This window comes from Phyllobates terribilis, unplaced genomic scaffold (genome assembly GCF_046119375.1).
Source record: "Phyllobates terribilis strain yellow unplaced genomic scaffold, ASM4611937v1 Scaffold_11__3_contigs__length_659146591, whole genome shotgun sequence".
Lineage (NCBI taxonomy): Eukaryota > Metazoa > Chordata > Amphibia > Anura > Dendrobatidae > Phyllobates > Phyllobates terribilis.
The window spans coordinates 350,686,694-350,710,289 of NW_027362771.1; the positions used below are offsets into that span (position 1 = coordinate 350,686,694).

Below are 23,596 nucleotides of genomic sequence, written 5' to 3' on the forward strand. Positions count from 1 at the left end.
CTTACTGCTGATTCACAAGGTCAGGACTCTTCCAATGCTGCCACTTGATAACTACTGATGAAGAGAGTATGTCTATGCCATGTCCCAGTATAATATGTATAATGTGTATACAGGTCTTGTCTCTGTATACATGTGTATATACATAATGAGCATATGTGTAGGTCATGCAGGGGCGTATCTAGGCGGGCGGGGGGCACGTGCCCCAGGTGCAGCGGGCAGGGTGGGGGGCGTCGAGCCGCTTAATGCATCGGTCCGAGGTGCCCTCCTCCCGGTGGCAGCATTCTGCCGCCTCCTGGACCGGGATTCGGCTGTTCTCTGAGAGGGCTTTCTAGCTGACAGCCCGCTCAGAGAAGCTGCGGCGTGCCGGGTCCCAGTGATTGTAGACGCGAGTACAATTGGAGCTCTGACCGTCGGCTTAGAGCGACGTCAGCAGTGTGATCAGGTCATGTGATCGTGCTACTGACGTCACTCGCCGGTACCCACAAGAGAGAGCAGAGCCTTAGTGATAAGTGCTCCTGTGGCTATGGAGCTGTAGACAACGAAGATTCAGCCCAGGGGGCTAATTATTAATTGTGCATGGGGGCTAATTATTAATTGTGCATGGGGGCTAATTATTAATTGTGCAGGGGGGCAATTATTAATTGTGCGGGGGCTATATTATTAATTGTGCAGGGGGGCAATTATTAATTGGCAGGGGGCAATTATTTATTGTGTAGGGGGCTAATTGTTAATTGTGCAGGGGGACTGTTTATTAATTGTCCTGGGGGGCTATGTATTGTACAGGGGTCTATTTATTCAGTGTGCGGGGGGGGGCTATTTAGTAATTTTGCAGGGGAGCTATATACTAATTGTGCAGGGGTCTATTTACTAATTGTGCAGGGGGATATTTATGCAGTGTGGAGGGGGAGAGGTTTAATCTGTGGGGGTGGGTGCAGACACATTATTGGTAGCGAGGGGGAAAATGTGTGCGAACACAGTATGGGAAGCGAGGGTGATGGGATGTGTGCTGACACAGTATGGGGAGTTAGGGGGATGTGTGAGGAGGAAATATGAGGAGGTAGGGGAATAATGTGAGAAGACACTATGGGGGAAGAAAAGTGTGAGTGGGCACAGAATAGAGAGAGTAGTGGGTGGGGGATAGCATGGGGGGACAGTGTAAGGTCACAGCCAGGAGGAAGAGTGTGATGAGGGGGCACAGTACAGAGACTGGGACCTATAGGGGGGACACAGTGTGAAGAGGGGGCCCAGTATGGAAAGGAAAGGGTAGTATGGAGGGCATATGTCATAAGAGGGACAGTGTGTGAGTCATATTTTGTGCAGGGAATATAGAGAGGGGCCATTATTTATTTAGGGGATCAATGTAGGGCAGATATTTGTATTCAGGAGCATTATAATGACGCTGCTAATCTTTAAGGACATCGTGTGGGGATGTGCTGCGGAAGACTGGAGAAGATGGAAGTCTGCAGAGACGAGCTGTGGATGGGAAAAGTCATCATGTGTCTGGACAAGAGGAAGAAAAGAAAGAGAACGACTCCAGAGACAGCGTCACCTATAAGGTACCTGGATGTAAATGTTTTTTATGATGCTGACATTTTTATATTTTTATTTATGTTAGGAGGATTAAAAATATTGTCCACGTTTGTGATTAGTCTGCAGTCATTCTGTGTGACTGCTGACTTCTGAATTCCTTTTTTTTTTGTTTAGGGGAGGGGTAGGATGCAAAGCTTAAACCTCGGGGCTTGGGCCCCTAATCTTTTCAAACTCTAGCAATGCCCCTGGTGTGTGCACATTTCTGCGACCCGTATATGTGCAAGTCTGCATGTGTATACATGACTGCGTGTGCATATGTGTGCGACTGCATGTGCATGACTGTGTGTGCATGCCTGCTTGTGTCTGACTGCATGTGTGTGTGTGTGACTGCATGTGTGTACTGTATCTAGGGAGCTATGTGGTGCCTCCTACTGGATGTAGGGAGCTACGTTTCTTCCTCCTACTGGAGGTAGGAAGCTCCGTGCGGCCTCCTACTGGAGGTAGGGAGCTCCGTGCGGCCTCCTACTGGAGGTAGGGAGCTCCGTGCGGCCTCCTACTGGAGGTAGGGAGCTCCGTGCGGCCTCCTACTGGAGGTAGGGAGCTCCGTGCGGCCTCCTACTGGAGGTAGGGAGCTCCGTGCGGCCTCCTACTGGAGGTAGGGAGCTCCGTGCGGCCTCCTACTGGAGGTAGGGAGCTATATGGGAACTTGTGACGACACAGCTTTTAATCCTAATTATCCAAAATAATAATTAATAATACTTATCTAAATTAAGTAGGCCAGGAGAAATACACTATTATTTTTATGTTGACTTTTGAATTCATGTGTTTCTTCAGGTAGGGCAAGAAACATGAACTTTTGTCATAAGTCTGAATGTTGACTTCTCTTGTAGGTTGAGTTAAGCCTTGTTAACTGATGAATAGCTGTTATTTACATCTTATATCAGCTCCTACAGTTTTTTGTACTGTTATCTTTGCATGGGGTCTTTGAACAATGAATGTTTGTTAAATATGTTGATTAACCATTGTGTGGGCCCTGTGGCTTGTTGACTCGCAGAGCAGAGGAGTATAAGCTATTAAGATCAATTAAATGATCAAACAATGGAGAGTTAAACTCATCTCACCTCCCCCTGACCTGTAGAAAATGTCTTGAAGGGCAGTTGCGAACCATATAAGGGGGTTATGACTCTGTATCAGAAGTCTTTTTACAAAACCGCAGACAGGAACACTAAGGGACAGCTCTACAGGACAGCATGGCTCCATCCAGAGGTATACAGATCTGCTCTATTGACTATCACAGAACTCATGGATATATTCGGGAGAAATCCAGGTTGGGACCATCCGGTCACTTGGTTCCATGGATATGTCAGGAGAAGCCAGATTGGGACCCGAGGGTCTCCTGGCCACGTACCTCAATGGATTGTCAGCTTCCTAAGCTTGCCGCTATGTTCTCTCTGTTGGTGTCCACAAAAAGCGGGGTGCCACTTGTTGAGTTAGTTGGCCCTGGAAGTCCCAAAGTCGCAGCTGCTCTATTCCCAGCGGGCCAGCGGAAGGGTGAGACTGTGTTGTTTTGCACCATCTTGGGTGTTTGCTGGGACTGTTCTATATGTTTATTGTGTGTTTGGTGGTTCAATAAAGTATTGCCACACTGTTTTAACCTCACTCTGTGTTATCTGAGTAGTGTTATGCCCATAGAAGACCCTGTGTCTTCACAGTACTCATACTGTACATAGGGGGATTTTGTGGGGACTCATACTGTATGTAGGGGGTTGGGGGACACTGGGTCGCCCGTGGGTGTAATACTAATCAGACAACACAGGGTGAGGGTAAAACAGTGTGGCAATACTTTATTGAACCACCAAACAGACATTAAACCTATAGAACAGTCCCAGCAAATACACAAGATGGTGCCAGTTACAGAGTTTCCCCCTTCCACTGGCCCGCCGGAAATAGAGCAGTGAGATATGTGGCCAAGTACATGATTGTCCCAACCTGAATTTCCTCATAACGGCTCTGAGAGTTCAGTGATAGTCAATGGAGCAGATTTGTATTTCTCTTGATGGAGCCATGTGTCCTGGTTGCTATGCTGAATAGTCTCTCTTGGCTGTCTCTTTGTATAATCTCCTCGATACAGAGGCATATGCCCCTTTATATAGTTTCCTATAGTCCTTTCAAGCACACATCCACAGGTCAAGGATAAAGGATGATGATATTAATCCGCAGGGCTTGAGTATCCACAGCTCATCCCCCCCAGTGTTTACTGGCAAACACCCTACAATGGTATTTAAAGGGGTTGTCCACTACTTTCACATTGATGCCCTATCCATAGGATAGGGCATCAATGTATAATCGGCCGGGGTCCCGCAAGCGGCACACCCGCCGATCAGCTGTTATCGGTAGCGGCGGCTGCCGGCCGGAAGTCCTTACCTGTGGTGCTTGGCTGTCGATCTGTAGTGGCCGCCAGGGGTTACTATACATCCGCCTCCCATTCAGTCATTCAGTTGAATAGGAGGCGGATGTGCAGTAACAAGTGCCAGCCCCTACAACTTAACGGCCAAGCACCACAGGAAAGGACTTCCGGCCGGCGGCCGCCGCTGCCAGCACCGATAACAGCTGATTGGCGGGGGTGCCACTACGGATAAGGCATCATTGTGAAAGGATTGGACAACTCCTTTTAACATATCTAGCAAACATCCATTGTTCAAAGATCCTGAGTCTCTGTCTTTCAAAACTGGCAGATAATACATTGTAGGAGCTGATATAATATGAATGCCTGTTATTTACATCCATTAACAAAATATAAACTCAAGTGATCAACATATATTTATTATACAAATAATAGTCTGTGTTGATCAACCAAAGAAGAACACATTCAAAAGTCAACATAAAGGTGTATGGCTCCTGGCCTACTGAATGTGTCTGGCATAATTAGGAAAAAAAGCTGTATTGTCACAAGGACTCCTATTGTATGTAGGGGGCCATGTGGGGGCTCATACTGTATATATTGAGCACAATTAATTATGCTGACATCCCCCTATAAAGTCATACAATTAATGTAAAAAAATAATTATAATTAATATGTTAGCATTAATATTGAGCAGTATTAATTTCAGCCTATTGGTTCGGCCTCCACTACAGTCACGGTCTCATGTGGCCCCTCGGGAAAATTAATCTCCCACCCCTGCTCTTTTTCATATAGCGCTATGTTATGCATAGTGCTGTACACAAGGAAAAAATTTGTGCGGTGCGCTATGTGCGCCGCTGTCTGTCTTTTTCCATCTACAGATGTGCACCAGAGCACCTGTATGTTTACACACATGACTTATCACATGATCTATCAAAATAGGATCATGTGACATGTCACGTGATACATTGGGTACCTGGGGGAGGGGGCCCACACCTTCTAAACTGCCCAGGACCCTGGTTACTCTTAATTCACCCCTGCTCACCAATGCAAGTCAATGCGTGCGAAAAAAAAAATGCACGGCACACGGACCATGCTTATGCCATCAGCTTTTATGAGGAGGCAAGTTCTGGACAGGACCAAGGAAATGCTGTGGATGTTGTGTATATGGACTTTTCAAAAACCTTTTGATACGGTTCCACGCAAAAGGTTGATACATAAAATGAGAACAATGAAGATAGGGGAAAATATATGTATGTGGGTTAAGAACTGGTTCAGTGATAGGAAACAAAGGGTGGTTATTAATGGAACACACTCAGACTGGGTCTCAGTTAACAGTGGGGTACCACAGGGGTCAGTATTGGGCCCGCTTGTTTTTCACATATTTATTAATGACCTTGTAGGGGGCATACAGAGTAGTATTTCAATATTTGCAGATGACACTAAACTTTGCAGGGTAATCAATACAGAGGAGGACAATTTTATATTACAGGAGGATCTACAGTGCCTACAAGTAGTATTCAACCCCCTGCAGATTTAGCTGGTTGACACATGCGGAATTAACTTGGCATTGTGATATTTGTACTGTAGATCAGCCTGGAAGTGAGTAATGCACTGCAGCAAATTTTGTTTTTTTTTTTTTTGTTTTTTGTTTTTTAAAAACGTAAAAAGTTAATTCAGAGTGTCATTTATTATTCAACCCCTCAAACCACAAGAATTCTGTTTGGTCCCCCTAAAGTATTAAGAAGTAGTTCAGGCACCAAGAATAATGAGCTTCACATGTGTGGATTAAAGATCTCTTTTGCCAGCCTTTTCTGACTATTTAAGACCCTCCCCAAACTTGTGAACAGCACTCAGACATGGTCAACATGGGAAAGACAAAGGAGCATTCCAAGGCCATCAGAGACAAGATCGTGGAGGGTCACAAGGCTGGCAAGGGGTACAAAACCCTTTCCAAGGAGTTGGGCCTACCTGTCTCCACTGTTGGGAGCATCATCCGTAAGTGGAAGGCTTATGGAACTACTGTTAGCCTTCCACGGCCAGGACAGCCTTTGAAAGTGTCCTCCCGTGCCGAGGCCAGGCTTGTCCGAAGAGTCAAGGCTAACCCAAGGACAACAAGGAAGGAGCTCCGGGAAGATCTCATGGCAGTGGGGACATTGGTTTCAGTCAATACCATAAGTAACGTACTCCACCGCAATGGTCTCCGTTCCAGACGAGCCCATAAGGTACCTTTACTTTCAAAGCGTCATGTCAAGGCTCGTCTACAGTTTGCTCATGATCACTTGGAGGACTCTGAGACAGACTGGTTCAAGGTTCTATGGTCTGATGAGACCAAGATCGAGATCTTTGGAGCCAACCACACACGTGACGTTTGGAGACTGGATGGCACTGCATATGACCTCAAGAATACCATCCATAGTCAAGCATGGTGGTGGCAGCATCATGCTGTGGGGCTGTTTCTCTGCCAAGGGGCCTGGCCATCTGGTCCGCATCCATGGGAAGATGGATAGCACGGCCTACCTGGAGATTTTGGCCAAGAACCTCCGCTCCTCCATCAAGGATCTTAAGATGGGTCGTAATTTCATCTTCCAACAAGACAACGACCCAAAGCACACAGCCAAGAAAACCAAGGCCTGGTTCAATAGGGAAAAAGTCAAGGTGTTGGAGTGGCCTAGTCAGTCTCCTGACCTTAACCCAATTGAAAACTTGTGGAAGGAGCTCAAGAATAAAGTCCACATGAGACACCCAAAGAACCTAGATAACTTGGAGAAGATCTGCATGGAGAAGTGGGCCAAGATAACTCCACAGACTTGTGCCGGCCTGATCAGGTCTTATAAAAGACGATTATTAGCTGTAATTGCAAACAAGGGTTATTCCACAAAATATTAAACATAGGAGTTGTATAATAATTGACCCACACTTTTATGTTTAAAATTTAATAAAATTCAACTGAGCAACATAACTTTTTGGTTTGTAAGATTTATGCTTCTGTTCATAAAACCTACTCTCATTTGCAGTTTGAAGGCTCTAACTTATTTGCATCTTATCAAACCAGCTAAATCTGCAGGGGGTTGAATACTACTTGTAGGCACTGTATGTAAACTAGAAGCTTGGGCTGATAAATGGCAAATGAGCTTTAATGGGGATTAATGTAAGGTAATGCACTTGGGCAGAGGAAATAAAATGTATAACTATATGTGACGCGCCCCCTGGGCCGTGGGGTACCCGGAGCCGGGCCTGTAGATGCTGGGGGTTGTAGTCACCATGGTGGTGACCCGGTCCGTGACCCACGTGGTCAATCTAAGGGTAGTTTATGTATATCTGTTATGTATAGTCCGACTACGCCACCTGTGGAATGCGGTTATTGGGAACCGCCGCTGCGGAGCAGTCCGCTGAAGCTGGTGGTATGTGCAGCAAGGTGATGTAACTCCCCACAGGAAGAGTGGAGCTTCAGGGCAGCGTGTATGGATGATGGTGGTGGTAGTGCAAGGTATCAGTAATGACAACATGGAGTCTTTGCAGTGCAGTCCCAGGGTCTTTACTGTCGGCAATTATATGGGCCCCAACGGGAGTACCGGCTAGTGATGAGGGCCTGATCAGTCTGGGAACAATCCTAGAGTCCTCCTGGCCAAGTGAAGTTGTAGGCCTGCCGTTCTGACTATACTCTTTGGCTATCCCGCTTATAGTCATGTTGTAGCCCACGTCCCTGAGTGTAACGTGCTGTGCTCACCCGTATGGCTGGCGACTCGGGCCTTGTGTATTCCTCGCTCCTCTGTGGCGGTACGGGTCCTTTCGTGTGGCTGAGCCTCCGGGCTTCTGTTGGGCCAGGAGACCTGCAATCTCCTGCCCTGCGGTATCTGCTGCTGGGTATGCAATCTCCACAGCCTCGGACTCCGGCTTCCGGTCCTCTGTGGATACTAGCCAGGACGAGCTAGCTCCAGCTCCAGTCCCTGGCTCTGTACTCCTTCGTGTCCTGCTTGACTCCACACACTGAACTCTAGACTCAGACTCTCTAACCCCGCCTCCAGATCCAGTTATAAAGGGCAGGATCCTCCCCTTTCTGGTCTGGGGCAGGAGGTGTTGCATGTTATGTGTTCCTGACCAGGAAACTCCTGTTTTGCTCCCAGACATGGTATTACTACCACTGTGGCAACCAGACCCTCTGGGGTGCCACATATGCTTAATTGTAAAACACTGGGCAAAACTGTAACTGAAAAAGACTTGGGTATATTGGTAGACAACAAGCTCACATTTGGGGGCCAGTGTCAGGCAGCTGCTACAAAGGCAAATAAAATAATGGGATGTATTAAAAGAGGCAAAGATGCTCATGAGGAGGACATAATTTTACCGCTATACAAGACAGTAGTGCGACCACACTTAGAATACTGTGTACAGTTCTGGTCTCCAGTGTATAAGAAAGACATAGCTGAACTAGAGCGGGTGCAGAGAAGAGCGACCAAGGTTATTAGAGGACTGGGGTTCTGCAATACCAAGACAGGTTATTACACCTGGGGTTATTTAGTTTGGAAAAATGAAGGCTTAGGGGTGATCTTACTACTATGTACAAATATATGAGAGGACAGTACAAAGACCTTTCTACTGATCTTTTTACTGAGGCCTGAGACGGGGACAAGGGGGCATCTTCTACGTCTGGCGGAAAGAAGGTTTAATCATAATCACAGATGCGGATTCTTTACTGTAAGAGCAGTGAGACTATGAAACTCTCTGCCGCATGATGTAATGAGTGATTCACTATAAAAATTTAAGAAGGGCCTGGATGCCTTTCTTGAAAAGTATAATATTACAGGTTATATATACTAGATTCCTTGATAGGGTGTTGATCCTGGAACTAGTCTGATTGTCGTATGGAGTCAGGAAGGAATTTTTTTCCCCAATGTGGAGCTTAGTGTTTGCCACATGTTTTTTTTTGCCTCCTCTGGATCAATATGTTAGGCTACGGGTTGAACTAGATGGACTTAGTAACATAGTCTTCCTTCAACCTTAAAAACTATGTATAGCATCCATATAATACGCACCTATGTAACACCCTTCAGTGGCTGTGGTGGCATCTCGGCGCAGAAATTCTGAGTCTCCGATCTTCATCTGGCCTTGTTTTCTGTGTTTTGGCCATCATGTCAACAAGACAAGGGTGTTTGGGGCAAGAGACATGTTGGTGAGGGGGTTGTTGGCGGCCGTGATGCTGGCACTGGAGGTGGCTGCCAAGATGCTGGCACTTGAGATGGTGGTGGCTGTCAAGATGCTGGCACTGGAGGTGGTTGCCATGATGCTGTCACTGTAGGTGGTGATGGCTGCCAAGATGCTGTGACTGGAGGTGGTATTGGTGGCTGCCGTGATACTGGCACTTTAGGTGATGGTGGCTGCCGTGATGCTGACAATGGAGGTGGTGGCTGCCGTGATGGTGGGTCTGCTGAGTGACCTTCTTGGGGGTCTAATCACCGGTTTTTGTTGACCTCAGAAAGCTGCTCACTTTCGAGGAATTCAAAAATGGCCATTGGTAAATTTGGTGGCATGGTGACGGACAATACAATTTGGAGGGTGGCCCTGTTCTGCAGCCTCAAAGAAAAGGGAACATGCTTGAAATAATGGGCCAGGCTCAGACAAAAATCCTCCTGCCCATCCTCATTCACAGGTATTCCCATGTGGTGTACGCCAGTGGTGGTGATGGGAGGGCCCTCTTTCGGCAGTAGTGAAGCTGGCTTACTGGTGCTTGAAGGGAGGTGTCGAGGGGCTGTGGTGTGCTGGTGCTCTCCACAGGCTCTTCTTCTTCCGAGCTGGCGGTATTTCCCTTTTTGGTCCGGTCAGATCTGTAAGGTCAGGGATGAAAGGGTAAAAAGCATTTATTATTATTATTATTATTATGCAAAATCCTAATCAAAACATTACACAAACAAACTGAAAAAGGTAGCCACTTACGGACGAAGATCTAGGACTGGGGCCAAAAACTGGAGCCGGTCATAATATAGGTATGGCCGTTTTTTTAAGACCACACCCACTCTTCCTACACTGTTGTCGCTCACAGCAGAACTGGTCCCAGCAACTCCTACATAACCTTGTCACTACACCCACTGGAAAGAAAATAGGAAGAGATTATATAATTTTTTTATAGGTAAAGGATGCTGTATGCAATAACATGTATAATGTGTATTCTAAGATCACTACTGCTAGTATAATGGTTATTTTTCTTTGTCTTTTTGTGTGTTTATGCTGGGTTGCCAAATTTTCGAGTTTGGCGATATTTTTTGGACCAAAAATTACACACCTAATGTTCTGGCTTCAATAGTTATTTGTTAGACCTCACCTACAAAATAACACATATTCAGACAATCCTAATATCCCGTTCATATTTGCCGTTCTTATATCCTCTTGAATCTGCTGTGAGCTGTCTTCCAAATTAGGATATAGTTGGCAGCAAATATAGTTCCACGGTGCCTGCAGGTGACTCTGGTCCCCATAGCCATCATCCCTTCTGTTCCACAATTCTGGTCTTTGCTGAACCAGAACCAGCATCATTTCGACATCAATGGTGCTAGCCATGTTGTTGGTTTCTGTAGAGGCGTGTTTTTTTTTTTTTTTTTTCACTTTATATCATCCTTTGTCCCAAAAGATGAGCTTCCACCCTTTAGTCCACTTCCCTCACTTACCCCCTATGTCTCCACTCCTGTTGCCGATCACCCACTCCTGGCCCTGATTACAGTTCTGACCTTATTATAATTTTGTAATGTTTATTTGTTTTATATTTATATTTGTTTTATTTAATGTTTTCATCATTTTTAATACATTGTTTTTTCTTATCTGCTTGTTTTTTTCTTTGCTACCTTATACAAAATGGTAGTTTAAATGTAATGTTAAAGCATATCTGAATTTCACAGAAATCTTGGGGAAATTTAAAAAGATTTTGAGAAAGGGGGGGGCTTCAAATACATAAGTAGGGCTATAGCAGTGATGACTTGGCCCAGGAACTTGGGATCTTATATTGTCTATTCATATGTAGTCTAGTCTACAACATTTTGGCGTTGTTTTACTTCCTTACAAATTTGGGTATTTATTTAAAAAAAAAATCGGGTGGGGTCCCCCTCATTTTCTTAACGAGCTGAGGGAAAGCAGTGGGCTGGTGGTGTTGTTCTGGGAATGGGCCACTATTTATGGATATTCCCAGCTTATAAATAACAGCTCACAGCTGTTTGTGTAGCCTTTACTGGTTATTAAAAGGGGGTATCCCCCAAAAAATTACTTGGGGTACTCCCAAGTTTTAATAACCAGCAAAGGCTAAACACACAGCTGCGGGCTGATATGAATAGGTTGAGAAGGGGCCATGGATATTGGCCTCCTCTCAGACTAATAACATCGGCCCTCAGCCACCCCAGAAATGGCACATCCATTAGATGGGCCAATTCTGGTGCTTAGCCTCGGCTCTTCTCACTTGCCTTGGTGCGTTGGCAACTGGAGTAATGGTTTTGGGGTTTATGTCAGCTATTTCATGTTTGCTGACATCAAGCCCAGGGGTTAGTAATGGAGAGGCATCAATAAGACATCCCCATTACTGACTCCTTTAGTTCAAGTAAAAAAACTCACACAGAACAAAGTCCGTCATTTGAGCAAAACACTCGAGGACCCTCTTTTACCCATTTATTAAGATCCAAATAAAAATAAAAAAACAAACTAATCCTCACCTGTCCGCAGGTAATCCATACTCATGATGTAGCACAATGATCCCCAGCTCTGCTATATCCGGATGGTGTGTTGAGCGGTTGCATGAGAATGCGTCTGCTCAGCAAGCCAGCTGGAACTCACTGACAGTAGCGTGAGGACACTCCTGCAGTGACGAGCGGTGACGTCAATAAGCTTGCAACTTGAAAATGCTTTGCTATTTTCTTACAGCCTACTTCTGCTTTGTGGGCCTCCATCATTTTCATTTTCAGAGTGCTAGGCTGCTGCTGAGAAGAAACCATAGCTGCTGTTTTTAGCACAAGGTTAGAGTAGGCTGGGTTTTTATAAAGTTGGGAAATGTGTATCACCTAACCTTTCCTAACGATGATGGTGAACAAGCCATAACCCTAAGGCTGCGTGCCCACGATCCGTAATAGCACCGGTTTGGATGCAGATCACCTGCGCTGCGTTCAAAATGCTGCGTTCTACATTAGAAGCATAGTGGATGGATTTATAGAAATCCCATGCCCGCTGTGCTTCTATTTGACACCGCAAAAACTCGCCCGTGGCGCGGCTTTACGAGTTATAGCGTGTCAATTTCTGTTGCGGAGATGCTGTCTCCGCAACAGAAATCTCCCCAATACAATGTATTAGATGCCGTGAAGACCCAGGGTCTTCCATGGGCGTAACACTACTCAGACAACACAGGGTGAGGGTAAAACAGTGTGGCAATACTTTATTGAACCACAAAGTGGACAATAAACACATAGAACAGTCCCAGCATATCCCCAAGATGGTATAATATTACTCAGTCCTCACCCTTCCGCTGGCCCGCATGGGATAGAACAACTGCGACTTTAGGACTTCCAGGGCCAACTACCTCAACCAGTGGCCCCCCACTTCTGGCGGGCCCTCACAGAGAAAAGGTAGACGCAAGCTTAGGAAGCTAGCAGTCCATCGAGGTACAAGGCCAGGAGACCTGAGGGTCCCACGCTGGCCTCTCCGAGAGTTTCCCCGGGGCCAAATGACCGATTGGTCCCAATCTGGCTTCTCCGAATGTCTCCATGGGTTCCAGGCGACCAGAGGGTCCCACCTGGCAACCCCAAACAACATATCCATGGGGCCAGGTGACTTCATCGTCCCAACTTGGTCGTCCCAAATGTATCCATGGGCTCTCCGATGGTCAATGGAGCAGATCCGTATTTTTCCAGTCAGGGCCTCGTACCCTTAGGCCGGAATCATGTAGAATCCAAATCTGTGTCTCTTTGGGTAAAGCCATGCTCCTAAGCTGATGGTGTGACAGAGTCTCTCTGATCTTTTGCTAGTCTTTGATTCTCTTTGTAAAGTCTCTTTTAAATCTGTTTTAAGTCTGACTGCTACAGAAGCATATCTCCTTTTAAGTACACATCCACAGGTCAAGGGTTTAGGGAGGGCATTACTCACAGGGCTCAGGTCTCATTGTTTGAACCGATCAAATTTAGATAGTTGGTATAGTAGGGGCTCTATAAATCAACATTCAGCTGGCTTAGTACAATACACTGTGTGCAGAATTATTTGGCAAGTTGTATTTTAGAGGATTATTTTTATTATTGATCAACAACTATGTTCTCAATCAACCCAAAAGACTCCTAAATATCCAAGCTTAATATTTTTGGAAGTTGGAGTGGGGTTTTTTTTAGATTTCGCTATCTTAGGAGGATATCTGTTTGTGCAGGTAACTGTTACTGTGCAGAATTATTAGACAACTTAATAAAAAACAAATATAATCCCATCTCACTTGTTTATTTTCACCAGGTAAACCAATATCAGTGCACAAAATTTAGAAATAAACATTTCTGACATGCAAAAACAAAAACCAAAAAAATTAGTGATCAATATAGCCACCTTTCTTTATGATGACACTCAACAGCCTTCCATCCATAGATTCTGTCAGTTGCTTGATCTGTTTTCGATCAACATTGCATGCAGCAGCCACCACAGCCTCCCAGATACTGTTCCGAGAGGTGTACTGTTTTCCCTCCCTGTAGATCTCACATTTTATGATGGATCACAGGTTCTCTATTGGGTTCAGATCAGGTGAACAAGGGGGCCATGTCATTATTTTTTCTTCTTTTAGACCTTTACTGGCCAGCCACGCTGTGGAGTAGTTGGATGCATGTGATGGAGCATTGTCCTGCATGAAAATCATGTTTTTCTTGAATGATACCGACTTCTTCCTGTACCACTGCTTGAAGAAGTTGTCGTTCCAGAAACTGGCAGTAGGTCTGCAAGTTGAGCTTCACTCCATCCTCAACCCAAAAAGGTCCCACAAGTTCATCTTTGATGATGCCAGCCCATACCAGTACCCCACCTCCACCTTGCTGGCGTCTGAGTCGGAGTGGAGCTCTCTGCCCTTTACTGATCCAGCTCTGGCCCATCTGGAGTCACTCTCATTTCATCAGTCCATAAAAGCTTTGAAAAATCAGCCTTAAGATATTTCTTGGCCCATTCTTGACATTTTATCTTAGGTTTCTTGTTCAAAGGAGGTCTTTTTTCAGCCTTCCTGCCTTGGCCATGTCCCTGAATATCGCACACCTTGTGCTTTTTGATACTCCAGTAACGTTGCAGCTCTGAAATATGGCAAAACTGGTGGCGAATGGCATCTTGGCAGCTTCACACTTGATTTTCCTCAATTCATGGGCCGTTATTTTGCGCCTTGTCAGGAAAATATTAATGTCAGGGACATATTAACAGAATATTAGCCCCTTCTCCCATGCCCTCTGCTGTAGTGTTTGTCCAGAGATGACAATTATACAGTGTCTACTGCAAATTATTACCACTTGTCAGCACTGAGCTGTCCCATTTTCCTCAGCACAAAAGCACCAATTAGCACACACCTGGGAAATAGCTTATGCAAACGATGCAAGGCAAGGAGTGTTATAACTTTGTTAGGAAGCAAGCATCTTGTCTCTGAAAGACACAGGAGGTAATTAAAACGCTGGCTTGCACTAATTTGCGTGTACCCGTGAGGCTGCTTCCCGAGCCTCAAAGGGGAATTTACAGACGAACGGACTCCGATATGAATTATGAAATATTATGAGTTCCATACGTCTGACAGTAACGGGACCCATATGTTTAGTGACCAAATCAGCCCAGGAATGTATAGGTAGTTTTCCAGGGCTGTAACCAAAATCAGGGAGCTGTAGCGCAAAAACACCAGAATAACAGACTGCAGCTATGCGATATGTGGTCTCTAAATAAAGATAAAATCATAAGGGAAAAAATCAACGAGCGGTGTGTTATCGCAGAATTTAGCATTTTTAATAAAAATGTACAGGCTGGAGACCGGCCCACATGGTGTCACCACAAGGGGCGTGTGGCCAGATCTCCCCTTAGGTATAAGAGAATCCATGGAGAAGACAGGAGCACTCATTGCCAGGGGGGAATAAGAATTATAAGCAACGGGTCCTGTTCAATAACAGCATAATTTAACTGGAGAGCCCCTCCTCCACCTACATTGAATCGTCTCAGCGATTGTATAGTGTAAGTAATGTTATCTTCTTTCCTCCTGTTTATTTTATGTAACTTAGTATGTATTTTAATGTCTCCTTTGTAACATCCTTATGTATATATTTTTCCTAAATACTGCCTCCCTTTTGGATTAAACATAAAATGTAATAGTTCTGTTTCTTTTGTTCTCTAATCATTCCCTTCCCCGAAGCCATATACGCTACCAAAATGCAGGCGTCCGGCCAGGCCTGTATTATATTTCAAACTCGGCCGGTGGTGGCAGAGAGTATTAATAATTGGGCTATCGTGACGCTGACAGTGACCGTACGGAGGGCGTTAAACACGGATTCCAGGCTGTGGAACCCAGGGTGTTGAGCCATATGCTCACTGGTCGCTTACCGATACCTACGTAGCGAGTAGTCTGGATCGCGTGTTCGCGACTCCGTACAAAATACGGACAGCGTGACGGCACGGTGAGATATTGCGTGATCTCCCCTGTGTCGTCCCTCTATGTGTTGGAATTCCTGACACGTCTTTTTTGGCCAACACGCTTCTTGTGACCCTGTTGGGTATTTGCCATGAAACGCTTGATTGTTCGGTGATCACGCTTCAAAAGTTTGGAAATTTCAAGACTGCTGCATCCCTCTGCAAAACATCTCACAATTTTGGACTTTTCAGAGCCTGTCAAATCTCTCTTCTGACCCATTTTGCCAAAGGAAAGGAAGTTGCCTAATAATTAAGCACACTTTATATAGGGTGCTGATGTCATTAGTCAACACCCCTCCTCATTACAGAGATGCACATCACCAGATTTACTTAATTGGTAGTTGGCTCTCAAGCCTATGCAGCTTGGAGTAGGACAACATGTATAAAAAGCATCATGTACTCAAAATGCTAATTTGCCTAATAATTCTGCACACAGTGTATGTCATTAGCATATTAACAAACATCATTGTTTCCAAACGAAGAGAAGTCAACATTTAGTTTTATACAAATACTGGTCTGTTCTTCTTGACCAGCCACAGAAATACACAAACACTATTGTGTTTCTGTTGACTTATGAATGTATTTCTCTTGGCTTAACAAATCTAATCGTCTGGCTGATTAAGATTATAAGATGTATCGACACAGTTGCATTAACTCTGCATGTGTTCGATGAACACATCCGGATTTATCTGCATGCTCGAACGCAGCGCTTTGGACGCAGCAAAAATATGTGCCCAAACTAGCGTGTCCAAACTTTTACATGCCACTGTAAGAGGCGCACATCGCTATTCACGTTACATGTAAAACCGCATGGCAGTGTACACATAGGATGATTGTTGCCTTCAGGGGTAGGAATGCAGCAGAACAGTCCATCGCTCTTACATTCCTTCCCACTTTGGACATGGTTGTCCTCGCCCATTCTGGAACCTGGTAGACAACACACAGCATGTACAGTAGGGGCCCTGGGAGACACACACTGCAGTCGCAGCACCCACTGCCTCAGTCAGGCCCAAGGCCGTGTTATTGTATGTGGAGGAGTCATTGCTGGACATGGTCTCCCCATTGAGGGCTAAAATAGTGGATGTGACAGTTGGTCATCCGGTCAACAACCTCACCTCCTCCTGGGCGCTCGAGTTGACCCCTCACCCATTTCTCCCGCTCTTTCTTCCCCTCAGTGACCTTCACCATCATCTGGCCATAGCGAGGTCCAGGGCTGGGGTCTTTTCCATGTACTGCTGTGGCCAGGGGATGAGTGCTGATACCTCTCCAGGGGGCTGTGGTGTACTCACCACCAAGGCTGCCACCCTGCCTGGTCGCAGGACCTCTGTCATGCTTACACGGCTGCCTCCACCTTGGAATTGGGTTCCAGTTTTGGGACCTGCAGAAGAACCTTTTTGTCTTGGGGTCCGGAATTGGATCCTGTGCCTTCCCTGGACTTTGGTGGGGGGCTTTACTGAGTCAGTCAACCCAGCCGCACTTCTTGCTCCTGCTGCGCCATCTTCCTTTTCCACTCGGCTTGTCCAGGCCCACCGTAGAGTGCGATGCCGTTGCATCGGCCATCGCTTTCAATAGGTTAGCTGTAGCACTCCATCTTCTCATGCCGTTTCGCCTCCTCCCCAACAATGATCCAGGCCCACTCTGCAGTGGGTGTGCTCTTCCATTGCTCCGCCTGTTCTTGGGTGAGGCTACTTTTGATTCACATGCCCATTTCCTGGGAGTTTCCACCCATTCTCCCTTGGCTTGCTACAATGGGCGTGGTTTCTCTTTCTTCCACGGCGCCCATTGGGGGCGGGCACTACTAACTACAGGCCAGTCTCTCCAAACAAGCCACTTCCCAGGCTGGATGCATTTTAGATATCTTTCACTTCTCTTACGCCCATGATGGGATGGGTCCATCTCACCATTTCGCGCCACTCCCCCGCCATATTGCAGTCTCTATCCATTAACTTTATCCTCTCCTAAAGACTAAACCCATTATCTTTATCATATGTCTTGTATCTTTGCTAAGCCACTTAACTATATGAACAGTACTTATACGCTGTACATTACTATAAGACAATATAAAAGACGCTCATCATTATTCACATCACATGTAAAACTGCATGGCACTGTACACATAGCTCGATTTGTTGTCTTCAGGGGTAGGAATGCAGCAGAACAGTCCATCACTTTTATAAGTACAATGTGGCAGCGACTCAAGGAGAAGTCATTATTATGGGGGACTTTAGCTACCCTGAAATACATTGGGGAACATTAGTTCCAGCAAAGGTAATAGGTTTTTGACAACTATGAGAAGCGGGGCACTGCTAGACCTAATATTAACCAACAGGCTAGACCGCATATCAAATATACGAGTTGGGGATCACTTGGGTAATAATGATCACAAAATAATAAGTTTTCATGTATCCTTTAATAAGATGTGTAATAGAGGGGTTACAAGGACACTAACCTTCAGGAAGGCAAATTTCCAACGGTTGAGAGATGATCTTAGTGCAATAAACTGGGACGATATCCTGAGACATAAAACTACACAAAGCAAATGGGAGACATTTATTAGCATCCTGAATAGGACCTGTGCACAATATATACCCTATGGGAATAAACATGCAAGAAATGGGAGGAAACCATTATGACTAAATAGAGCTGTAAGGGGCTCAATAAGTGACAAAAAAAGCATTTAGCGAACTAAAGCAAGTAGGTAGTGATGAGGCATTAAATAAATACAGAAAATTACATAAATTCTGTAAAAACCAAATCAAGGCAGCAAAGATTGAGAGAGAGACTCATTGCCAGAGAAAGTAAAAATAATCCCAAAATATTCTTTAACTACATAAATAGTAAAAAACTAAAAAATGATAGTGTTGGCCCCCTTAAAAAATAGTCTGGGTGAAATGGTGGATGAGGATGAGAATAATGCCAATATACTAAATTATTTTTTTCAACAGTTTTTACACAAGAAAATCGCATGACAGAAAACATGATCAGTGATAACAAAAATTCTCCATTAAATGTCACTTGCTTAACCCAGCAGGAAGTACAGCGGCATCTAAAAATCAATAAAGTTGACAAATCCCCGGGCCTGGATGGGATACACCCGCGAGTATTGCAGGAATTAATAGTCATAGACCATTATTTTTAATCTTTAAAGATTCCATAATAACAGGGTCTGTACCACAGGACTGTCGTATAGCAAATGTGGTGCAAATATTCAAAAGGGGGACAAAAACCAAACTTGGAAATTATAGGATAGTAAGCTTAACCTCAACAGTGGCTAAAATCCTGGAGGGTTTTCTAAGAGATGCTATAATAGAGTATCTGAAGAAGAATAACCTCATGACCCAATATCAACATGGGTTTACGAGGGACCCTTCCTGTCAAACTAATCTGATCAACTTTTTTGAAGAGGTAAGTTCCGGACTGGACCAAGGAAATGCTGTGGATGTTGTGTATATGGACTTTTGAAAAGCTTTTGATATGGTTCCACACAAAATGTTGATACATAAAATTAGAACAATGGGGATAGGGGAAAATGTATTTATGTGGGTTAAGAACTGGCTCAGTGATAGGAAACAAAGGGTGGTTATTAATGGAACACACTCAGACTGGGTCACAGTTATCAGTGGGGTACCACAGGGGTCTGTATTGAGCCCGCTTGTTTTTCACATATTTATTAATGACCTTGTAGGGGGCATACAGAGTAGTATTTCAATATTTGCAGATGACACTAAACTCTGCAGGGTAATCAATACAGAGGAGGACAATTTTATATTACAAGAGGATCTATGTAAACTAGAAGCTTGGGCTGATAAATGGCAAATGAGCTTTAATATGGATAAATGTAAGGTAATGCACTTGGGCAGAGGAAATAAAATGTATAATTATATGCTTAATTGTAAAACACTGGGCAAAACTGTCACTGAAAAAGACCTGGGTGTATTGGTGGACGACAAGCTCACTGTTGGTGGCCAGTGTCAGGCAGCTGCTGCAAAGGGAAATAAAATAATGGAATGCGTTAAAAGAGGCATAGATGCTAATGAGGAGAACATAATTTTACCGCTATACAAGACACTAGTGCGACCACATTTAGAATACTGTGTACAGTTCTGGTCTCCGGTGAATAAGAAAGACATAGCTGAACTAGAGTGGGTGCAGAGAAGAGCAACCAAGGTTATTAGAGGACTGGGGTTCTGCAATACTAAGACAGGTTATTACACTTGGGGTTATTTAGCTATTTTAATATTACAGGTTATATATACTATATTCCTTGATAGGGCGTTGATCCAGGGAACCAGTCTGATTGCCGTATGGAGTCAGGAAGGAATTTTTTTTCCCCAAAGTGGAGCTTAGTGTTTGCCACATGGGTTTTTTTGGCCTTCCTCTGGATCAACATGTTAGGCTATGGGTTGAACTAAATGGACTTAGTAACATAGTCTTAATTCAACCTTAAAAACTATGTTACTATGTTTTCCAAACTCAGATTCATTTAACAGACTACCAGATAGAGAAGTGTGATTCATCACTCCGTAGAACAAGTTTCTACTGCTGCAGAGTCCTGTGGCTGATATCATTACACCACTTCATCTGACTCTTGGCATTGTGCTTGATGATGTACGGCTTGCATGCAGCTGCTTCAACCCCTGGCAAAAATTATGGAATCACCAGGCTCAGAGGATGCTCATTCAGCTGTTTAATGTTGTTGAAAAAAAGCAGATCACAGACATGGCACAAAACTAAAGTAATTTCAAATGGCAACTTTAGGGCTTTAAGAAACACAAAGAAATCAAGATTAAAAATGTGGTACTCAATAAGGGTAAATTTTTTTCAGACCGAACAGAGGGAAAAAATGATGGAATCACCCTGAAATTTTAATTTCCAAAACTAACACCTGCATCAAATTAGATCTGCTCATTAGTCTGCATCTAAAAAGGAGTGATCACACCTTGGAGAGCTGTTGCACCAAGTGGACTGACATGAATCATGGCTCCAACACGAGAGATGTCAATTGAAACAAAGGAGAGGATTATCAAACTCTTAAAAGAAGGTAAATCATCACGCAATGTTGCAAAAGATGTTGGTTGTTCACAGTCAGCTGTGTCTAAAATCTGGACCAAATACAAACAACATGGGAAGGTTGTTAAAGGTAAACATACTGGTAGACCAAGGAAGACATCAAAGCGTCAAGACCGGAAACTTAAAGCAATATGTCTCCAAAACAGTGTAACATACCTGGCGGCGTCCTTGCATAGTGGTCCATCTCCCACTGTGCAAGAGCGCGCACTTGATCTCCTGTCCAGAATGTCTCTCTGGCTTCCCTCCATGCTGTCTGTTTGTGTCTGTTTCTGCTGCTTAAGGGCGGCGCCCGATCACTTCCTGCTTTTTGTACCTGCTGTGGGTCACACCCCTTGTGCCTCCTCAGCCTATTGCTGTCTGTCACCTGGTATATAGCTCAGCTGCTCCAATCAATCCCTGCCTGAGCATAGTGTTTCATTCAGTGTGTGCTTGCACTCTGAAGGTGCCAGGTCCCGTTCTGTGTTCTCTTGTCTGCCGATCCTGGAGGCTGTATTTCCAGGCCTGTCTGAACACGCTCCTAGCCTGTTCCTCTCGCCTTCTAGGGGCCGATTACCTAGACCCGCTCCTGTATCTTGTCTGTCCTGTCTGAACACGCTCCTAGCCTGTTCCTCCCGCCTTCTAGGGGCCGATTACCTAGACCCGCTCCTGTATCTTGTCTGTCCTGTCTGAACACGCTCCTTGCCTGTTCGTTCCGCCTCTCTGGGGGCCGTATTCCCAGACCCGCTCCTGTATCCCTCTGCAGTGTCTGTCTCCTCCGTACACTCAGTTCCAGTCTGAACTCTCTCCTATCCTTTACCTGTTTTGCCTCTATGTCCGTTCCCTTCCCTTTTCTGCAGAGTCTGAACTCGCACCTAACTCCTGCTTGTTGTCTCTGTACTCCCGTTTGTGAGTTTGTGGTCCACTCGCTACTTCACTGCAAGTACCCTGTGGGTATCTGGCTCTGCCTTTCTCTTCCTGTCTGTTCCGTGTGAACAGAGCCCTGTCCCCCCTGCTCTGCCTTGCTCACCGCTCCGGCGGTTCTAGCCTGCTCCGACTCCTTTGCTCACCGCTCCGGCGGTTCTAGCCTGCTCTGACTCCTTTGCTCACCGCTCCGGCGGTTCTAGCCTGCTCTGACTCCTTTGCTCACCGCTCCGGCGGTTCTAGCCTGCTCTGACTCCTTTGCTCACCGCTCCGGCGGTTCTAGCCTGCTCTGACTCCTTTGCTCACCGCTCCGGCGGTTCTAGCCTGCTCTGACTCCTTTGCTCGCTGCTCCGGCAGTCTCGCTCAGCTCTGACCCTTTGCTCACCGCTCCTGGCGGCCTTGTCCTGCTCTACTCTTGCTCACCGCTCCAGGCGGCCTTGTCCTGCCCTGTTCTCGCTCACCTCTCTGGGCGGCCTCACTCTGCTGTGTTTGTCCGCCACATCTGTGGTTCTGTTCAGAGTCCCAGTATGTACTGGGTCCTATCCCGCCAGTGTTCCTACCTGCTAGTGCCTCCCTGTCTGCACTCTAGCTGTGCTTGCCTGTACCCCTCTGCCTGTATTGTTCCTGAGTCCCAGTGTGTACTGGGTCCTATCCCGCCTGTGTTCCTACCTGCTAGTGCCTCCCTGTCTGCACTCTAGCTGTGCTTGCCTGTACCCCCCTGCCTGCATACCCGCCTGCCTGCATACCAGTCGTGCCTGCCTATACCCACCAGTCTGTGCGCCAGCCTAACCAGCCTGTTCCTGTATTTCCCTGTGTGGGTCAACAGCCGTGTCCGGGGTCTGTCCTGGAGTAGCACCTGGTCCCTCTGCTCGGTTCCTCCTTGGTGCACTGGCGTCGTATGCCGTCGTGCGACCCTGGTCGGATCGGGTGAATACCTAGTTACGCCCCTCCAGGCATTCACTCTCCGGCACGGTCCAGTGGAATCACACGCACACGCCGCTCAGCCCGGGCGTGTGCATTACAGCATGCTCAGGCCATGGTTCCCGTTGAGCCCCACGGCCTTCGCTCTCTGAGAAGTTTTCCAGCGAATACATGCATTAAAATAAATAAATAAATTTTTTGTTCCCTTTAGCTGAGTTCCAGGCGAATTACGCACCCGTCCAGATGGATCTATCTGCTCTCGTTCCTGCGGATCCGCTACGTTATTATGGGGATCCAAGACAAAGTCGTGCATTTGTGGAGCAATGCATGCTACACTTCAAGTTCTACCCTCTATGTTTTCCCACCGATCGGGTTAAGGTGGCATTCATTATGTCTTACCTGGCGGGTGATGCCTTGGAATGGATCAACCCCCTATATGAAACACAGGATCCAATCCTCCTGGACCTAATGGCCTTCCTGGTGGCCTTTCTAATGGTCTTCGATGATCCTAACCCGGAGGCTCCTGCTGAAGCTTCACTTCCCAATATCCCGGAGCAGCCCCAATGGGTAATGTGTGTGGGTAGCGCAATAGTCCTCCAGCCCAATGAGACTACTGCCCACCCAGAATCCTCACAGGGTGACTACGCTTTCCGGAATACTTCTCCCAACCTCAAGAGGCAGTCCAGACGTGCTAGACGTAGAGGCAAGCCGTCACGCCAGGGTCTGTCCTCCCTGAGACCTCCTGACCCCAACCTTGAAGTCCCTACTGAAGCTTCATCTCCCTGTATCCCGGAGAAGCCCCAACGGGTAATGTGCGTGGGTAGTGCACCAGTTCTCCTGCCCGAAGAGACTTCTGCCCATCCAGACTCCACACAGGGGGACTTCCTGCACCCGGCATCAGATGCTTCACCCACTTTAACCGGTGTGCATGTCCAAGGATGCTCCAAAGCTGTGGTTACCTCAGAGTCTGTGCACCTCTACTACCTGGCGGAGGAACCCCTGTTGCCTCCTGAATCCTCCGGGATACCACTCGATGACAAATGGAGAGAGACTTCTCTACACCCGGTACTCGATACTTTGTCCTCTTTGTCCTGTGAGCCTGACAATGGGTACCCCAAAGTGGTAGTTACC

General features: G+C 46.0%; 1 long non-coding RNA gene across 1 annotated transcript in view; it reads left to right on the forward strand.

The window, feature by feature from the left end:
• Window positions 1–927: 927 nt before the first annotated feature.
• LOC141165168 (uncharacterized) overlaps window positions 928–23,596 on the forward strand; it is a 62,604-nt gene continuing 39,935 nt past the window's right edge. Inside the window, exon 1 of the long non-coding RNA XR_012251075.1 lies at window positions 928–1,556. This is a non-coding gene — a long non-coding RNA (uncharacterized lncRNA). The remainder of the gene's footprint in view (window positions 1,557–23,596) is intronic.